Genomic DNA, 20,843 nt, shown 5'->3' on the forward strand with positions numbered 1-20,843 from the left:
AAAACGGCACACCAGTCCCTTGAAGAACTTGATGGCTGACTGAGCAGTCACCTTTCTCACTGCTTCCACTTCGGGCCACTTTGTGAACTTGTCGATTGCAACGTACAAGTACTCAAAGCCCCCGACAGCGCGGGGGAAAGGGCCCAGTATATCGAGCCCCCAGACCGAGAATGTTCAGGAGAGAGGGATTGTTTGAAGGGCTTGAGCTGGTTGATGAAGCTTCTTTGAATGGAACTGGCACACTTCACACTTGGTTACTAGTGTCGTCGCATCCTGGAGGGCGGTGGGCCAGAAGAAACCTTGCCGGAACGCCTTCCCAGCAAGGGCCCTCAACCCTATGTGGGAGCCACATATGCCTCCATGTATCTCTGCCAACAGCTCCAGTCCTTCCTCCCGAGGGATGCACTTCAATTTCACACCGTTTGGCCTTCTCCTGTACAGAACGTCATCGACGAACTGGTACAGGGTGGACGACGGGCTACTTTTTCCGCTTCTTCCTGCTCCTCAGGAAGTTCCCCGGTTCGGAGGAATTGGACGGTATGCTGCGCCCACGCCGGAGCCTGGGGCTCGACGGCAAGGGCCAAAGGCATTTCTTCTCCCATGGGAGTGGTTGTCTCTACGGCCAGGGCTTGACGCCCTGCCGGAGCCAGTTGCTCTTGGGCAGGCTCAGCATCCGTGGTAGCACCCTTGCCGGCAGCCCCAGGGGGCTCGGTAGGAAAGTACTTGCCGGGACCTGACTTCCTCCGCTTGTTCTGCCCCGCTGATGGCTCGACGGATGGTTGAGTTAACCGGAGCAAAAAGGTACCTAGTTCCATAGGTAGCTTAATGCAGCACGCTTTGACATGTAATCGGCGATGTCGTTCTCCATTCGGGGGACGTGTTCCGCTTGAATACCGTCAAAGCGCTCCTCCAGCTTCCTCACCTCATCTACGTAGGCCTCCATCAATGGGCTCTGGTAATCCTTGTTGACCTGCCTAACAACAAGCTGTGAGTCACCCCTGACGATGAGCTTCTTAACCCCGAGGTCCGCCGCGATCCTGAGACCGGCAAGCAATCCCTCGTACTCAGCAGTGTTGTTGGTGGACATCTCCCTGGGGAAGTGCATCTAGATCACGTACTTGAGGTGCTCTCCGGTGGGCGCGACAAGTAGCACACCGGCACCGGCGCCTTGCAGCGAGAAAGCCCCATCAAAGTACATGATCCAGTTGCGGTCTGCTTCCTTGCCGGGGAGAGTGGTCTCCTGGATTTCTTCGTCAGGCGTTGAGGTCCATTCCGCAATGAACTCCGCCAAGACTCTGCTCTGGATTGTTGAGGTACTTTCAAACTTCAAACCGAAACTTGATAGCTCCAAGGCCCATTCCACAATCCTTCCGGTTGCATCTGGGTTATGCAGTATCCGTTGCAACGGGAGGCGGGTGATGACGGTGATCTCGTGGGCTTGGAAGTAATGACGCAGCTTCCTCGAGGCCACAAGGAGGCCGAAGAGCAATTTTTGCACACCGGAATACCTCGACCTAGCCCCCTGCAAGAGGGAGCTGACAAAGTAAACTGGGTGCTCATTATTTTCTTCTTCTGCACCACTTCACTCGACTGTTCGGGCACTGCCTTGGTGGCATCAGACTCTGCCGGGGGCCGCGCCTTGCCGGCACTAGGTCCTGCCAGGGGAATCTTTGGCTCGCCATCCGCTGGTTCTGCTGCCGTCACTGCCTCCTCGTTGACCTCCCTCTGTGCCACCAGTGCAGCGCTAACCACTTGATTCATCGCCGCCAGATATAGCAGCAACAGCTCTTGTGGTTTAGGCGCAATCAGTATTGGCGTGGAGGAAAGGTATTTCTTCAGATCCTGCAATGCTGCCTCGGCTTCTGGGGTCCACTCCATTGGGCCCGCCTTCTTCAAGACTTTGAAGAAAGGAAGGGCGTGCTCAGCGGACTTGGAGATGAACCGGCTCATGGCGGCAACACAGCCAGTGAGCTGACGTACATCCTTGATCCGCTTGGGCGCCTCAATCTACTCAATAGCCTTGATCTTGTCTGAGTTTGCCTCGATCCTGTGTTGCGACACAAAGAACCCGAGAAGCTTGCCGGATGGAACGCCGAAGACACACTTCTCAGGGTTCAGCTTGAGGTTGATCTTGCGCAGGTTGGCAAATGTCTCTTCCAGATCTTGCACAGGAGTTGGCCCGTCCTTGGTTTTAACCACCATGTCATCCATGTATGCCTCTATATTTCTATGGAGCTGAGGTTCAAAACCAATTTGGACTGCTCTTGCGAACGTTGAGCCGGCACTCTTCAACCCGAAAGGCATCCGTAAAAAGCAATATGTACCACATGGGGTGATGAATGTCGTCTTCTCTTCATCTTCTCTTGTCATGAAGTCTGGTGGAAGCCTGAATAGGCATCGAGGAATGATAACAGATCACACCCGGCTGTGGAGTCAACAATCTGGTCGATGCGCGGCAATGGGAATGGGTCCTTAGGACAAGCCTTATTAATATCTGTGTAATCAATACACAGCCTCCACTTCCCATTCGCCTTGCGCACCACTACCGGATTGGCCAACCACGTCGGGTGGAGCACTCCTCTCACCGAACCTGCCGCTTCCAACTTCCTGATCTCCTTTGTGATGAACTCCTGCCTTTCCAAAGCCTGCTTTCTGACCTTCTGCTTGACAGGTCGCGCGTGGGGGCAGACAGCTAGGTGGTGCTCAATCACCTCCCTGGGAACACCGGGGATGTCGGACGCTTGCCATGCAAACACATTGACATTTGCCCACAGGAAGGTGACGAGCGCGCCTTCCTATTTGCTGTCGAGGGTGGAGCCTATGGTGAAGGCCCCTCCCGTGCCATCCTCCCCGACAGGCACCTTCTTGGTCTGCGGCGGCTCGGCTCTGGATCTCTTGCTCTTGTCGGTAGAGCTCTCTGGCACGTCCTCAACGGTAGCACAACACTCCGAGGAGGTGCGCTTGCCGGAGTGGGTGCGAGAGGTCTTGCCGGGCTCCTTCTTCCCTCCCGGGCTTCTGCGGCAGGAGCAGGTGCCTCGACGGCAGTTGCTGCAACGGCTTCCCGGTAGAGTTGGTCGGCGCAGATCAGCACGTCCTTCTTGTCGGAGGGGACAGAGATGATGGTCAACGGCCCGGGCATCTTTAGCATGTTGTAGGCATAGTGTGACGCCGCCATGAACTTGGCTAATGCCGGGCGGCTGAGGATCCCGTTGTAGGGCAAGGGGATCTCGGCCACGTCGAAGACGATCCTCTCCATCCTATAGTTCAACTCTCCTCCAAATGTCACAGGCAGTGTGACCTTTCCCTTCGGCTGGCTCCTCCCCGGATTGACCCCTTGAAACGTGCCTGTTTCCTTGAGGTCTCCATCAGGGATTTGCAACCTTTTGATCACGACAGGTGAGATCAGGTTCAGGCCGGCCCCGCCGTCAACCAACATCTTGTTCACCCTGAGGTTGCGTATCATTGGTGAGACCAACAATGGCAAACACCCGACCGCGGTAGTGCAGTCAGGGTGGTCCTTGGCGTCAAAGATGAGGGGCGTGCTGGACCACTTCAGCGGCTTCTGAGCGTCGAACGACGGCTCTGCTGCTGTGATCTCACGCGCCCACTGCTTGAGCTGGCGGTGAGAGGTATGCAGCGAGGTGCCGCCATCGACGCACATGGCCTCCGTAGCCTTCTGAACCCTTGCTCATCAAACTCGTCGTCCTCGTCGTGATCATCGTCTTCTTGTTTCTTGTCACGGCCCCGGGCGGGCCTCTCTTGCTGGTTGTCCTTGCCGGGGCGGCCTCCTTGGCCGCTATGCTTCTTGCCGGATCCCACAGCACCATCCTGGTCCTTCTCCTTGTCCCGCCTCTCGTACTCAGCCTTTTGCTTCTCAGCAAGCAGCTCGACTTGTCGTCAGTTCTGAAGGTTGTGGCCCTTGGTGCGGTGGATCTTGCAGTATTGCTTGCCGGAGCTTCCTGGCTTGTCGGTAGCCGCCAAGGCCCAGCAGGCGGCGCACCCGGCAATCTCCTTGCCGGGGGCGTCTGCCTTGACCTTCTTGCTGGCACCAGTATCGTCAGGTCCCTCAACTGCAAGCACGGCCTTGCCTCTGCATTTCCTGTTGCGACGCTGGCTCTTCTTCGTCGGGGTGGTGGCACCTTCATCAGTAGAGTCGGTTTCCACGCCGGCGTCTTCGTCGGGGTACTTCCTTCCCTCTTCAGCCCGGGCGCACCTATCGGCCAGAACATAGAGCTCGGCCACATCCTTAACCTTGGTCATCGCCAGCTCCTCGCGCATCTTGCGATTGTGCACATTCTGGTGGAACGCGCTAATCACAGCGGCGGGATGAACGTCGGGGATGTTGTACTGCACCCGGCTGAATCTCTGGATGTACTTGCGCAGGGTCTCCCCTTCCTTCTGGGGAATGATATGCATATCACTGGCCTGGCCATGAGCTTGGTGGCCTCCTGTGAAGGCGCCAACGAACTCATGGCACAAATCTGACCAAGAAGAAATGGAATCCACCGGCAAGTGCATCAACCAAGACATCACATTGGGCTTGAGCGCCAGCGGGAAATAGTTGGCAAGCACCTTGTCGTCACAAGCCCCAGCAGCCTGCATCGCGATGGTGTAGATGCTGAGGAACTCAGACGGATGGGTCTTGCCAGTGTACTTCTCGCCGACGTCGGGCTTGAACGTGCGGTGGGACGGCCACTGGAACTGCCGCAGCTCACGGGTAAAAGCCGGGCAGCCCACCTCGTAAGGTAGGCCGCCGGGGCCCCCCGGTGCCGGGTGGTCCATAGCGGGTCCCGCCCGCTTGTCCGACTGGCGGCGCATTTCGCGCCGGCGCTCGACGGTGGTTCGAGCGTCTTCGTGAGCTCGCTCCCGAAGGACCTGGCGCTGGCCGCGGAGGGTCCGCGGGTCGGACGATGCTATGGAGATGTTATCACAAGCGTCATCGCGACGGGCCGACGCCCACGGCGGCTGGCGAGGAGGAGGAGAGTGCACCTTGGCCGCAGCTCCCCCAGTCCTCCCAGTGCTAGCATGTGGTGGCTCGGTGGAGCGCCGACCCAAGGGCCCCGCCAGTCGCGGATCGTCTTTGTTTACGACGGCGACGAGGCTTTGGATGGTGGCCCTCCACTCGTCGAGCTTCTCTGCAACAGGAGGGAAGTCGAGGAGCAGTTGTGCGCGTGCCAAACCTTTCGCAGGCGTGGGCGGCGGCGACAGCTGCGTGGATCGCGGCGTGCTTCGACTTCTAACTACGTTAGAAGGAGCTCCGTTACGACCCAGCGGCTGCGTGCCATTTCCGCCAGCGCTTCGGCGAGCGTGCTGGACCCCTTCATCTTGCGGGTGACGCACAGGGCTCTTCCCACGGCGGTGCCCAGGGTCACCAATGTGGTGCCGCTGCTCGGCGTGCACACCATGGGAAGAGCGCGCGGTGGTCGCCGGTGTGAGCGTCTTGGAGGTCGCTGCGCCGCCCGGAGGTGGCACAACGACACCCCTGGAGGGCCCCGCGCCGCCTGCGGGGGGCCCGGCTCCGTCTTTGGATCTGGCAGCGTGCGGCTGATCGTCTGGCGCGCGAATGACGCCGCTCGCCAGGCTCTGAATGCCTGGGCGATGCTGGTGCTCACGGACCGCGACCCGGGTCCTGTCCGCGACCGGTCCAGTGCTCGTCCGCACCGGTACGGGCCGTTCGGCTCCCAACGAGCCGATCGCCGTGGCCATCTTCTTCTTAGGATCCATGGCGACAAAAAACTGCTAGGCTACCTACTAGACCAGATTCTCACAATTGCGCTCCCCTACCTGGCGTGCCAAAGATGTCGGTGTGGAACGACACCTATGGGATCACAAGAATCCCTCCTACGGTTGCCGGGGCGCGGGGTTGCAAGAAGAGTAGGGCTAGTAGACAGCACAAGGATCGTTTACCCAGGTTCGGGCCGCGAGGATGTGTAAAACCCTAGTCCTGCTTTGGTGGGTGTATTTCAGAGAGTTCTTGAGCTCTCGAACTAGCTGTGGTCAGTGCGTGGTTCGAAAGAGCCGAATCCTTCTCCAGTATGCCATGGGCCTCCTTTTATAGTTAGAAGGGGCTGCCACAGTGGCACACAGGAGGTGGAAAGGCGTACAGTGCCCTGAGCTTATTGCTCGTATTACAGGACAATACGCATTTAATGCGTGGCTTAGGTGTCCCCTTGCTTTATCGGGGACGGGGGCGAGGCCCGTCCCGTCCGTCGCCGCTCCTCCTCGCTTCGACACGCGCCCCGGCCAGTGATGCGTGCGGTGCCATGTAGGCAGGCAGGCAGCTGAGGTGGCGCGGTGGTGGAGCCTTCAAGAAGGTCTGCATGCCGCCATGCAGGCGCTTGATGAGTTGGCCTGGGAGCTGCATGTTGCCACGCAGGTGCCCGCCCAGCTGGTTGGGCTGGCAACTGCATGTGAATGGCGGTGGAAGCTTGGTTGACGTGGGTCTGGTGGTGGCCCTGCTGGCGTTCTTGGCGAGGGCCTTGCCAGGTGGCCCGGCAAGGGTCTTGCCGTGTGGCCCGGCAAGGGTCTTGCCGTGGCGCGCTGTCGTCCCCGGCAAGGGCCTTGCCGGGGGTCTGGTGGCCTTCCTCGGCAAGGATCTTGCCGAGGATCGTCGTCTTCTAATCCTCATCTGATCTTGAATATGTCTTCACAAATATCTGCATGCCACCACAAAGGCGCCTTCCCGAGCCCTGGTCCCACGTGTATGGTGGCGCTGGGGACCATGGGCTCAAGGGTGGCTCACTCTGTTGGTGTGGGGCGTGCTGCCCCGGCAAGGGTCTTGTCGGGGCTGCTCAGGCCGCCCCCGGCAAGGGTCTTGCCGGGGGAACCCGCTTCGTCCCTCTGCTCTTTGTGGTCTTGGCCTTGGCGTTGATCTGATCATCTTGGGCTTCGGTCTTACCTTGGCTCACCTCCCCCGTCCTGCTTTGCGTGGCCGTAGGCACGGCCCCGACTGCCCGTGCACAGGTATAGGGGTACAAAAAAACGCACCCCTCTTTTTGTACACCGACACTAAGTTACCTCAATGGGGATTTGCATCTCCCCAACAATAAGCATTTCATATTTCTTTTTGACAGTAGGTAGTGGTATTTGAAAACTTCCAATAGTGATTGTCCAAGATTTTTCAATAACATTAATACCATTCACTTGGAATTGTTTCTTCGGAAAGTGCACCGTATGCTCATTACCATTAATATGAAAAGTGATCTTGCTTTTATTGTAATCAATAACAACCCCTGCAGTATTCAAGAAGGGTCTACCAAGGATAATTGACATGTTGTCGTCCTCGGGCATCTCAAGTATAACAAAGTCAGTCAAAGTAGTAACATTAGCAACAACAACGGGCACATCCTCACAGTTACCGATAGGTATGGCAGTTGACTTGTCAGCCATTTGCAAAGATATTTCAGTAGGTGTTAGTTTATTCAAGTCAAGTCTTTTATATAAAGAGAAAGGCATAACACTAACACCAGCTCCTAAATCACACAAAGCAGTTTTCACATAATTCTTTTTGATGGAGCAAGGTATAGTTGGTATACCCGGATCTCCAAGTTTTTTATGTACTCCATCTTTGAAAGTATAATTAGCAAGCATAGTGGAGATTTCAGCTTCCGGTATTTTTCTCTTATTAGTGATGATGTCTTTCATATACTTTGCATAAGGAGGCATTTTCAAGATATCAGTCAAGCGAGTACGCAAAAAGACTGGCCTCAGCATTTCAACAAAGTGTTCAAATTCTTTATCATCATTCTTTTTAGTTGGATTGGGAGGAAAAGGCATAGGTTTTTGAACCCATGGTTCTCTTTCTTTACCGTGTTTCCTAGCCACAAAGTCTCTTTTATCATACCTTTTATTCTTAGGTTGTGGGTTATCAAGATCACCAGGTGGTTCTATCTCAACATCATTATCTGGTTCTTTTTCATTTGGTTGAGCATCTTCATGAACATCATCTTTATCTTTTTTCATTACCACTAGGTGGATGTTCATTACTAGATTGAGTTTCAGCATCAGAGATAGAAATTTCATTTTCATTATCAGGAGGTTTCTCTATTTCAGGTTCACTAGAAGCATGCAAAGTCCTATCATTTTTCTTCTTCTTTTTCTTTTTAGAAGGACTAGGTGCACTAGTGTTCTTTCTTTGTGAGTCTTGTTCAATTCTTTTTGGGTGTCCCTCGGGATAAAGTGGTTCCTGAGTCATTTTACCTCCTCTAGTTGCAACTCTAACAGCAAAGTCATGCATATTATGATTCATTTCATCAAGTAATTCTCTTTGTGATTTAGCAACTTGTTCTAGTTGGGTTTGAACCATAGAAGCATGTTTTACAACACCTCTAACATCATTTGAAATTCTAAATAACAAGTCACTCAAGAGAGCAATCATATCAGAATTATATTTCAATTGTTTCATAACATTTGCATTGAAGTGATCTTGTTTTCTAATGTAGTTTTCAAACTGATAAAGGCATTGACTAGGATGCATATTGTGAGGATTATCATTTTCATTGAACTTCATTAGAGAATTTACCTCTACCACCTTAGGCAGTGGTGGTGTATTAAGCCCATGTATTTCTTCAATAGGAGATAAATTTTTAACATCCTCAGCTTTAATACCTTTTTCCTTCATAGATTTCTTTGCCTCTTGCATATCTTCGGGGCTGAGATATAATATACCCCTCTTCTTCAGAGTGGGTTTAGGCGGTGGTTCAGGAAGAGTCCAATCATCATAATTTTTCAATATGTTATTCAATAATTCTTCAGCTTGAGCAATAGTGCGTTCCCTGAAAACACAACCAGCACAACTATCTAGGAAGTCCCTAGAAGCATCGGTTAGTCCATTATAGAAGATATCAAGTATTTCATTTTTCTTAAGAGGATGATCAGGAAAAGAATTAAGTAACTGACAAAGCCTCTCCCAAGCTTGTGGGAGACTCTCTTCTTTAATTTGCACAAAGTTAAATATTTCCTGTAAGGCAGCTTGTTTCTTATGAGCAGGAAAATATTTTTCAGAGTAGTAAATCATATCCTGGGGACTACGCACACAACCAGGAGTAAGAGTATTGTACCAAGCTTTAGCATCGCCCTTTAATGAGAAAGGAAATAATTTGAGAATAAAGTAATTTCGAGTTTTCTCATCATGAGTAAAAAGGGTAGCTATATCATTCAACTTAGTAAGATGTGCCACAACAGTTTCAGTTTCATAACCATGGAAAGGATCAGATTCAACCAAAGTAATTAACTCTGGGTCGACAGAGAATTCATAATCCTTATCACCAATACAGATAGGTGAAGTAGCAAACTTAGGATCACATTTCATTCTAGCATTCAGAGATTTTTCTTTATACTTGCATAGTAATTTCTCTAGATCATCTCTATCATTGCAAGCAAGAATATCTCTAGTTGCCTCCTCAGGTACCTTAGGCAATTCATATCTATGAAGGCTAGTTCTAGCAGGTATCTCAGGAGTTTCAGTTTCAAGCTCATCATCAGATTCAACAACATCATGTTGTATAACTCTAGCAATTTGTTCATCAAGAAATTCACCAAGTGGCACATCATCATTGTCAAGCAAGGTACTAGCATCATCGTAAGCATCATTCATAGTAGAAGTAGCATCATCAATAACTTGTGACATATTAGAATTGATAGCATGTGGTGGTGTTGCAAGTTTATTCATAATAGAAGGTGAATCTAAAGCAGAACTGGATGGCAGTTCCTTACCTCCCCTCGTCTTTGAGGGAAATATCTTAGTCTTTGGATCCTTCAGATTCTTCATAGTTATAATGTGATAATAATCCCAAGTGACTCAACAAATATTGTTATGCTCCCCAGCAACGGCGCCAGAAAAAGGTCTTGATAACCCACAAGTATAGGGGATCGCAACAGTTTTCGAGGGTAGAGTATTCAACCCAAATTTATAGATTCGACACAAGGGGAGTCAAAGAATATTTGAAGGTATTAGCAGCTGAGTTGTCAATTCAACCACACCTGGAGATTAATTATCTGCAGCAAAGTGATCAGTAGCAAAGTAGTTTGATAGTTTTGATAATAGTGGCAGCAGCAACGGTAATAGCAACAGTGATAGCAGTAATTTGTACCAAGTGTAACCGTGATGATAGCAGTAGTAATGCAGCAAGATCAATATAAATAAATTGGTAGGCATTGGATCGGTGACTTGTTGGATGATATTCATCATCTAACAGTTATAACCTAGGGCGATACGGCACTAGCTCCAGTTCATCGATATAATGTAGGCATGTATTCAGTAAATAGTCATACGTGCTTTATTAAAAGAACTTGCATGACATCTTTTGTCCTACCCTCCCGTGGCAGCGGGGTCCATATTGTAAACTAAGGGATATTAAGGCCTCCTTTTAATAGAGAACTGGAACAAAGCATTAACACATAGTGAATACATGAACTCCTCAAACTACGGTCATCACCGGGAGTGGGCCCGGTTGTTGTCACTCCGGGATTGGCGGATCATAACACATAGTAGGTGACTATAACTTGCAAGATCAGATCTAAAACATGGATATAATGATGAATTCATAAACGGTTCAGATCTGAGTTCATGGCACCCGGGCCCAAAGTGACAAGCATTAAGCCTGGCAAAGTCATAGCAACATCAATCTAAGAACATAGTGGATACTAGGGATCAAGCCCTAACAAAACTAACTCGATTACATGATGAATCTCATCCAACTCCTCACTGACCAGCGAGCCTACAAAGGAATTACTCACTCCCGGTGGGGAGCATCATGGAATTGGCGATGGACATTGGTTGGTGATGACGAAGAACGAAGATCCCCCTCTCCGGAGCCCCAAACGGACTCCAGATCTGCCCTCCCGAGGAAGAACAGGGCTTGGAGGCGGCTCCGTCTCATGGAACGCGACAATTCTTTCTCCCTCATTTTTTTTGGAATAATGTGAATTTATAGTATCAGGGGGGTCATCAGCGGGGCCACTAGGTGGGTACAACCCACCTGGGCGCGTCAGGAGAGGGGGCGCGCCCTGGTGGGTTGTGCCCACCTAGGTGTCGGTGTCAAAACCGGCGGATCTTGGGTAGGGGGTCCCGAACTGTGCGTCTAGGATCGATGGTAACAGGAGACGGGGGACACAATGTTTACCCAGGTTCGGGCCCTCTCTATGGAGGTAATACCCTACTTCCTGCTTGATTGATCTTGATGAATATGAGTATTACAAGAGTTGATCTACCACGAGATCGTAATGGCTAAACCCTAAGAGTCTAGTGTGTATGACTATGGTAATGAGTGTTCAGTCCTATAGACCTAACCCTCCGGTTTATATAGACACCGGAGGGATCTAGGGTTACACAAAGTCGGTTACAGAGAAAGGAATCTTCATGTTTGATCGCCAAGCTTGCCTTCCACGCAAAGGAGAGTCCCATCGGGACACGTTGAGAGTCTTCGGTCTTCATATCTTCACAGCCCATCAGTCCGGCCCATGGCTAACAGGCCGGACGCACGAGAACCCCTTAGTCCAGGACTCCCTCAGTAGCCCCTGAACCAGGCTTCAATGACGAGGTGTCCGGCGCGCAGATTGTCTTCGGCATTGCAAGGCGGGTTCCCTTTCCTGAATACTCCAAGATAGTCTCCGGACGCGAAGAATGTATCTGAACCTAAAACACAAGCACCACACTCAACCGCAGAGAGTATAATATCCCACGAGTCTAATCCGCTGACAACTTTTTTGTAATGCGACATCACATCTACCCGGTCATTATTTCGAACCGTCTTCATCTGTCGTTCCGCGTTTTGAGATGCGGTTTCCATTGGCACGTCCTGTCAAAGCAGAGATCGTGTCCCCTTATTGTGGGATTCTCATCAATACGGGCGTGGGTAACCCAACCATGCCGTTTGCACAACCCTTGGGAATAGGCGAGTTTTAAGGCGAGTGGGGATGCGCTTGATATTTACTGCCTTTATAAGGGGATAAGGATTCCCTTTCTTCACCCACGCCTTCTCTCTCTTTCTGCCCTTCCATTCTCGAGCTCCAGCGCCCAAGTTCTTGCCTTTTCCACCCCAAGAAAGCATTCCACCATGTCCGGATCTGGAGGGAAAGGCAAATGGATGGCCTCCTCCGTCAAGGAGAAGGACATCGCCAAGCTTCGAGAGGTCGGGTATCTGGCGAAAGAAATTGCCCACCGGCTTCCAGCCAAGGGGCAAGTCGTCCCCACACCGAAGCCCAACGAGAGGGTGGTGTTCCTCCCTCATTTCGTCCGCGGGCTAGGGTTTCCACTCCACCCCTTCGTCCACGGACTGATGTTCTATTACGGGCTAGACTTTCATGATCTAGCCCCGAACTCCTTCCTCAACATCTCGGCATTCATCTTCGTGTGTGAGGCTTTCCTCCACATCCAGCCCCACTTCGGGTTGTGGCTCAAGATCTTCAACGTGAAGCCAAAGGTGGTGTATGGACAACACACGCAGTGCAGAGGAGCCATGGTGAGCAAGATGCCCAACATCTCATGGCCCAAAGGTACATTTGTGGAGACCGTCAAGGAGTGATAGAAGCAGTGGTTCTATATCACAGAGCCTCATGACGCCACTTGGGCCACGACTCCAGAGTTCAAGTCCGGAGCTCCAATGCGGCTCACCTCTTGGCTAAAGAAGGGCCTGGACTGGTCTTCGTTAGACGAACTGACAGTGCTGCAAACGCGCATCAAGAGCATGGTGGATAAAAACATCAAGCTCGTCAATGTGATCCAGGTGATGCTTGTTCGCCGGATCCTTCCATGCCAGAGCCGAAAACGCCCTTTATGGGAATTTGATTCGGAGAAGCACCAGACTTTGGAGAGGCTCTTCGGAACCACTCATGAAGATGTCTGGAAGTTGCTCTTCAAGGGCACCGAGACGCCGGCGGCTATAGACTCGGACCGTGGGCACGATCTTTCCCACCCTGCTAGTGCGGTAAGTCATTTATGTCTCAAGGTGCATCCTCCTCTTAGTTATTCAGGGAAGATATCTAAAAACTTTACTGTTCACTTTTCAGGCATGGGCAGAGAAAGCGGAGCGGATTCGATGTCCGGCTCCGCTGCCCGAAGAACCAGTCATCCCTCTCCTGGAGAAGATGCTGGTTCCAGCGCCCTACAAGGCGTCGGAGAAGAAGGCCAAGAAAAGGGCCAAGGGGGTCCGAAGTGGCCCCCGCCGTAAGTGAGCTTCGGACATGTCGTCCGAAGACCAAACTCACTCCTCGGCCACCGAAGATGACGACGAGGAGGAGGAGGAAAGCAACTCCCCCTGAGGGGGGAACGAAGAAGAGGGCGGCCTCTACAAATTTGGAGGCGGAGACGCCCAAGAGGGGAAAAGGCCTCCTCGCGGATAACTTCGCGTGGGATGTCGATAGCAGTCCGGAGCGGCCCCCCAGGACCAAGCCCCTGGCGCATCGTAAGTACTAAAAACTTGTGCATGTCCATGTGCCAGCCTCATGGTATTAATATATTAAAGGGTGCTCTTACAGTCCGGCCCACGACAGCTCCCAGCGATCCTCATCAAGAGGTTCGCTGGATTCAAAGGCGATGGCGAGTGAGTCACCGCCGACCGCTCACTCTCCCACGGCCAAGGGCGATGACGAGCTGGTGTCCCAAAGGACCTTCCCAGGCCAGGGAGATGTTCAGGAGGTTGTCCGGGTCGCACCCGAGGATGACTCCTCGGCCGCCAGACACATGGGGGAGAAAGCCCCCATGGAGACTGGCAATGGGGGCCATGTCCAATTTGGCCCCCAGCCGAATACCCTTCCGGAGACCTACACAGCTCTGGAGTCAAGTGGGCAGCCTTCCCCAAAAGGAGGAGGGGTGCCTATTCTGCCGGTGACCTCTGTCCAACCAGAGGCATCGGATAATCTGCTGGAAGCGCTGCGAGGTGCTTCCATTGTGGATGAGCACCGTATCCTTATGGGTATGGTGATTGAGAAGGTTCAGTCCGTCAAGAGCGGACTGACCGAAGCCTGCAGCAATCTGCTGGCCGGCTTTGAGGTAAGCGACGCAAAATAAAGAGTCCCAACATAGACAGTAGCCCCTGAGACACTGTCTGGTGTTCGGAAAGAAAAAGCCGGACAGAGGATCAAATACCCTGCAGGGAACAAACTAAATATGTCTTGTTTGACTGGGCAGGCGTCACTGCTGGCCGCGACCTCGCATACTGCCGAAGTCTCCGGACTGAAGCAAAAACTGGAGCGGGCCGAACACGAGCTCAGCCAAGCGAGGAAGCAGCTAGAAGACCAGCAAGGTATGTAATGACTCACTATATATTCAGAAAGAATAAACGATGTTTCATTGACCGTAATGTCATGATGTGTGTAGGAGCGACGACCGAGGTCGAGGCCCTAAAAAATGCCCTGGCCGAAGCCGAGGAGAAAGCTGTCAAGGAGCAAGCTGCCCGTAAGAAGCTCAAGGCCAGGCTTAACGAGGTTCAGCAGGAGCTCGAGGATGCTGTTAAGAAATGCGAGACCTTGGAGGGCGACGTTTTGGCTCGAGACACCGAACTCGCCAAGGCTCGCCAAATCGCAGAAGAGGCCCGGGTTGAAGCCCAGGGCGCCCTCGAGGAGATCCAGGAGGCCAAGAAGATTTTGGCGGGTAAGGCGTTTAGTATGCAAAGCAAGTATGTGAAGAAGAAGTATTTCTTACTAACCCGTATTCGGAGTTCCCCAGGGGCATTTGTGGACCTGCCGCGTAGTGTGTCAGACGCTGCAGAGTTCTTCCGAGCCAAAGAAGGGAGCTCAACGGAGAAGCTGTTCTGGTCGCAATATCTGACGCCAGAGCATCCGTGGCCCTTCAACGATCAGCTAAAATAGCTGGTCGAGCTGCACAGGGTGGCCGAACTGGCCATGAAGGATTTGATAATCCGGTTGTGGCCTGCCGAAGCTATACCCAGCAGCTACTTCGGCCTCGTGAAGCGGCTGGTGGATGCCTGTCCTCGGCTGGACGTCGTCAAGCGTTTGGTCTGCGTCGAGGGCGCACGCATGGCCTTCGCCCATGTCAAGGTCTGGTGGGCGAAAATGGACGCCGTCAAGCTTGTGGCCAAGGGGCCGCTGGAGGGCAAGGAGCACCGCAAGCCCGAGCTGTATTTTGATAGTGTCCTGGAGGGAGCCCGCATTGTTGCGGAGCAGTGTGCGAAAGACGTGATCTTTGAATGAATACATTCATATTTGTCTCGCCCTGTATTATGAAACAAAGACAATTTATGTAATATAATGCTTTGTGTAAGTTTTTACCTCATGTGCGGTCGTTTTAAATCTGAGAGTTGACCAGTCGTCGGCTTCAGCCCCCATGTAGGAAGTACAGGGGTGTTCGGTTGGCGCAAAAACACACTTGATCCAAAGATTTTTGGTCCGTTAAGGAGGTGTTAACGCTGCGAACCAGGCAATCGGACTATACGGCTTTAACACCCTCACTTAGCCATAGGAGTTTGACAGATAAAAATTTAGGCGCAGCCCCTAGTGTTCGTAAGTCCGAACTTGGGATACTATAGACACCTGATCAGGTGAAAATCAATCCTTCGCGAAATGCGGAAAAAACCTCTAACAATTTGTAACCTCTCGAACAGCTGACCAGCTCACGCCGCATCATGACAGTCAGTTTTCGGCTTTCTCTACTGAGGTGCTCAGCCTGATGAACCAGGGCACAATCGCAGTAGTTCTCCCTTTACTACCCTAGCCGATATAGCGGAACGTAAGGTAGTAAGCACAGGAGCCGGGCAACCCAACTATTGACCAAAGACATGATTCGGAGCCGATGCATATAATGCTAAAGATCGGGGTGCCGAACTATACTATAAAAGTGTTCGGACTTTGTTACTGTATTATGGGGCATAATGAAGCCCCTGGCGAATGAAAGCGTACCAGAGTGTACGGGTGCAATTGATAAAAATATCAGGAAAAAGAAAAAGGAAAGGGACAGTAAGCCAGTGCCACAAATATTGGGGCTGCGAACTAGTTTCCATAATGGCATAATTAATACGTCAAAGCGTATTTGTACAAGTAGTGCAATAAGCAATAGGGCTATTTAACATGCCACAACCAAGGAAAACCTGCGTACGGGTACCGAAAACAGGTAGAGTGATCGTTGAAGGGGCCGCCTAGAGCTTCACTTATGTGTCCGAGCTGCTTGCCACCTTGGTGTATTTTATCCTTCGAAAGGGCAGGTGATCCGGCCTTCAGGGAGGGCCTGTGGAAAAGAAACCTGAAAAGGAGAAAAAAGGTAAAAGTGAACACATGTGTATATCCGGGGTCGGTCGAGCTGTACTATGGATTACAAGCTAGCTATGCCTCCGTCGGTGCCCATGGAATTTTGAGTGCGTAATTATGTACGCGCGGTACCAATGTCGCCACCTGATCGGGACCGGGACGGAGGCCGAATTGCTAATCGAGCTCTTGACGAGCCGAGCTATCATGCTGCAGAATAGTCCGGACCCTTTTGACAGTGTCCGAGAGCTTGGTCGCCGATTTGAGGTTCTGATTGAAAAAGCCGCTCTGTACCCCTGCTGCTAAGGCAGCAGTATGCTCTTCGGTACGAAGGGAGCGTTCCGTATTTCCATTGACTGTTATGACGCCGCGTGGTCCGGGAATCTTGAGCTTGAGATAAGCGTAGTGAGGTACCGCATTGAATCGAGCAAATGCGGTTCGTCCAAGCAGTGCGTGATAGCCGCTGCGAAAGGGGGCGATATCGAAGATTAACTCCTCGCTTTGGAAGTTGTCCGGAGATCCGAAGATAACCTCTAGTGTGGTTGAGCCCATACAACGGGCCTCTACACCTGGTATGACCCCTTTGAAGGTAGTCTTTGTGGGTTTGATCTGGGATGGGTTTATGCCCATATTGCGCACTGTATCCTGATAGAGCAGATTAAGGCTGCTACCATCGTCCATGAGGACTCACATCAGGTGGAATCCATCAATGATTGGGTCGAGGACTAGTGCGGCTGATCCGCCATGCCGGATACTGGTCGGATGATCCTGACGATCAAAAGTGATCGGGCACGACGACCATGGATTGAATTTTGGGGCGACTGGCTCTATCGCATAGACATCCCGGAGTGCGCGCTTGCGGTCCTCTTGGAGATGTGTGTGGCATATATCATGTTCACCGTTTTGACCTGAGGGGGAAACTTCTTCTGTCCCCCTGTGTTCGGCGGCCGGGTATCCTCGTCATCGTCCTCGCTTTGCGACCCCTTCTCCTTGTTCTCGGTGTTTAACTTGCCGGCCTATTTGAAGACCCAACAATCTCTGTTGGTGTGGTTGGCTGGTTTTTCAGGGGTGCCATGTATCTGGCACGGACGATCGAGTATGCGATCCAGACTGGATGAGCCCAAATTGTTTTTATTGTACGGCTTCTTCCGCTGACCGGACTTGGAGCCACTGTATCCGGCATTGACCGCCGTGTCATCGGTATGGTTGCCATTGACTCGACGCTTGTGTCTGTTGCGTCGGGGCTTGCCGTTGTTATCCTTGGCTTCAGAGGCGGTGGGTTCGCTTGCATTATTATTGCAACGGGCTAGCCAACTATCTTCGCTCGCGCAAAAGCGGGTCATAAGTGACGTAAGGGCCGCCATGGACTTCGGCTTTTCCTGCCCGAGATGTCGGGCGAGCCATTCATCGCGGATGCTATGCTTAAAGGCTGCTAGGGCCTCGGCATCCGGACAGTCGACTATCTGGTTCTTTTTAGTTAAGAACCTAGTCCAGAATTTCCTGGCTGATTCCCCAGGCCGTTGGACTATATGACTTAAATCATCTGCATCCGGAGGCCAGACGTATGTTCCTTAGAAGTTGTCCAAGAAGGCTTCTTCCAAATCTTCCCAGCTGTCGATGGGGTTTTCTGGCAGACTGTTCAACCAGTACCGAGCTGGTCCTTTGAGTTTTAGTGGGAGATATTTGATGGCATGGAGATCATCACCACGAGCCATATGAATATGGAGGAGAAAATCCTCGATCCAGACCGCGGGGTCTGTTGTCCCATCATATGATTCGATATTTACGGGTTTAAACCCTTCTGGGAATTCATGATCCATTACTTCGTCAGTGAAGCAAAGAGGGTGTGCGGCGCCTCTATATCGGGCCACATCACGACGTAGCTCCGATGGAGTCCGTCTGCGGAGTTCGGCCGAGAGTGACTAGGCTTGTTGCGTCCGAATAGGTGGCCGTCGTCACGTGTTGGGGCACGCCCTCGCGATCCGTAGATCGATCTAGTATGTCCTACATTATTATCCAATTTTTGCGGCAGGTCATAGGTATGTCCCTGAGCTATTTTATCTCTATCCTTATGGTGAGGTGGAGCAAGCTGGTGTTCGGCTTGAGTTGCCGCTTTGTCCCGACGCCGTGGTGGTCGGTCAGCCGCATTGCGCGATGACGGTGTGGGCTCCAACGCCTCATCATCAAACTCAGGTAGCAATTTATGCTGTGGGTAACTTTTGGCTGGGCGCTTAAGGCCGTATTCTTTGGCTGCTAGGACATCAGTCCATTTATCGTTGAGCAAATCTTGATCAGCTTGAAGCTTCTACTGCTTCTTTTTCAGGCTCCTTGCAGTGGTTATTAGCTGGTGCTTAAAGCGCTCCTGCTCGAGGGGCTGCTCAGGCACGATAAAGTCCTCGTTGCCGAGGCTCACCTCCTCTTCAGAGAGCGGATGATAACTACCGTCCTCCGAGTCTTCATTTATGGCCTGTTCGTCAGGGCTGACTTGCCCATCCTCCTGATTGTCCTGTTCAGCAGTTTGTTCGTCGTGGTCTTCTATGTCTCCGGCACCGTCCGAAGTGTTGTCGTCTCCTGTGCCGGTGTTGCTGTCCTTGCTGCGGCATGGTTTAGAGCGGTGCCGCTGACGCCGGCGTTTTGGTTGTGTCTTATAGGGGTCATCCTCCACTAGGTTTTCCTTGTCATTGCCGCTATTATCTTTTGGCGTATCCACCATGTATACGTCGTATCAGGAAGTGGCCGTCCATCGTCCGGTGAATGGCGTGGCTTGGGCCTCCTCTTCTCCGGCATCGTCGTCCATACCTTCGATGTCCTCGGAGTCGTAATCGAGTGTGTCGATTAAGTCATCGACAGTGGCTATGAAGTGGGTGGTGGGTGGGAAGCGAAATTCTCCATCGTCAGCCTCTAGTTCGAACTGGACATAATTCGGCTATGAGTTCCCCGCCAAGGACAGATTCTTTAATGAGTTTAGTACATCGCCGAAAGGCGAGTGTCGGAAGATGTCTGCAGTGCTGAATTCAAAGATCGATAGCCGATCGAGCTCGGCATCCGCGGACGCATACGGTTCGGAGCTTGTAGCCGGAAACGAGTCCGGAGTTCCAGTGATATAGATATCACATGAGGCTAAGTCTGTGTGCGACTCCAACGCCGCAGAATCTATGGCCTCCGTGGCGGGGTTGAGCTTCTCGTCCTCGGATGGCGCGATCTGCTCCGGATCTAAGGCCAGAGTAGTTACAGGAGCTATCTCATGGATGTGGTCCGATGACAGATTTAAGTCATGTTCATCGAGGTGACAGGGAGCGGCTGCCGCGGTCTCGAATCCATCGAAGATCAAGTCTCCGCGGATGTCCGCGACGTAATTCAAGCTCCCGAATCTGACCTGATGGCCAGGGGCGTAGCTTTCGATCTGCGCCAGATGGCCAAGCGAGTTGGCCCGCAGTGCGAAGCCGCCGAATACGAAGATCTGTCCAGGGAGGAAGACTTCCCCCTGGATAGCATCGTTGTAGATGATTGAAGGAGCCATCAAACCTCTTGACGACGGCACAGTGGAACTCTCAATGAAAGCACCAATGTCGGTGTCAAAACCGGCGGATCTCGGGTAGGGGGTCCCGAACTATGCGTCTAGGATCGATGGTAACAGGAGACGGGGGACACAATGTTTACCCAGGTTCGGGCCCTCTCTATGGAGGTAATACCCTACTTCCTGCTTGATTGATCTTGATGAATATGAGTATTTCAAGAGTTGATCTAACACGAGATCGTAATGGCTAAACCGTAAGAGTCTAGCATGTATGACTATGGTAATGAGTCTTCGGTCCTATATACCTAACCCTCTGGTTTATATAGACACCGGAGGGATCTAGGGTTACACAAAGTCGGTTACAAAGAAAGGAATCTTCATGTTTGATCGCCAAGCTTGCCTTCCACGCAAAGGAGAGTCCCATCCGGACACGTTGAGAGTCTTCGGTCTTCATATCTTCACAGCCCATCAGTTCGGCCCATGGCTAACAGGCCGGACGCCCGAGGACCCCTTAGTCTAGGACTCCCTCACCAGGTGCCCCTCTCCGGCAGGTCTTGGCTCCAGAAATTCTTATTATTGATATAAAAACTCCTCGCAAAATTTCGTTCCATTCCGAGAACTTTTATTTCTGCACAAAAACAACACCATGGTAGTTCTGCTGAAAACAGCATCAGTCCGGGGTTAGTTTCATTCAAATCATGCAAGTTAGAGTCCAAAACAAGAGGAAAAGCGTGAGAAAAAGTAGATACGTTGGAGACTTATCAGGCCCCACGGTGGGCACCAACTGTCGTAGGTTTGTCACGGCAGATGTCCTAGCGGAAGGACTTAGTCGTGGAGCCATCGCAATGAGGTTAGCTTAAAGAGGTTAATCGGGACAAAGGACACAGGGAGTTTATACTGGTTCGGCCCCTTGCGGTGAAGGTAAAATCCTAATCCAGTTTGAGGTGGTATTTCTAGGCTTTTGGTTACCAGGGAGCGAATACGCTTGGCCTAGTTCTTGATCTCTTGTTTCTTTCCCTAAGCCGCCGCCGGGTCGTCCCTTTATATACACAGGCTGACGCCCGACGGCTCACGGAGTCCCGTCCGGCTCATACACAATGTGTCCGGCTCGGTGACTAATTATACATGC

Source organism: Aegilops tauschii, chromosome 2 (genome assembly GCF_002575655.3).
Source record: "Aegilops tauschii subsp. strangulata cultivar AL8/78 chromosome 2, Aet v6.0, whole genome shotgun sequence".
NCBI lineage: Eukaryota > Viridiplantae > Streptophyta > Magnoliopsida > Poales > Poaceae > Aegilops > Aegilops tauschii.